Here is a 506-nt window from a genome sequence, read left to right on the forward strand (position 1 = left end):
GACCGGCCGTGAGGGGGGTCTGCCGTACCCCACCGCCGAAGGGCCCCAGGGGGCTTCGTTCGGGGCGTTTTCAAGGCTGGAAGCGGGAGCTCGGCGTGTGTTTGCCGGGTTGGTAAGGCGGCCGCCGTCCCCTCTCCCGGGCGGGAGGCTGGGCGCTGGCCTCCTGCGAGAGGCGTCAGGCCGTGGCCGTCCCCAGCCCCGCAGAGCCTGGGCTTGGTCTGTCTGGGTGAACTGGGGAGCCGTGAGCGTCTGCCCTGGGTGTACGCAAAGGGATGTAAAGCTCCGTTTTGGCCTTCTCCCTCCTGTTCCTTCAGGCTTTGTTTCAAGCTTAGGGAGTAATTGCAGTTAGTGACATTTAATTTAAACCTGCCTGGTCGCTGGAAGAGAGTTTTACAGGCTTCTTGAGAACTTTGCAACGTGAGAGACGTGTCACTCTTGTTAGAATACTGTAAATGTTGGGTTCAGGTTGAAGTGTTCGGTGTTAGGACATAGCTGGTTAGCTGAGT

Source organism: Fulmarus glacialis, unplaced genomic scaffold, assembly GCF_000690835.1.
Source record: "Fulmarus glacialis isolate BGI_N327 unplaced genomic scaffold, ASM69083v1 scaffold20175, whole genome shotgun sequence".
Lineage (NCBI taxonomy): Eukaryota > Metazoa > Chordata > Aves > Procellariiformes > Procellariidae > Fulmarus > Fulmarus glacialis.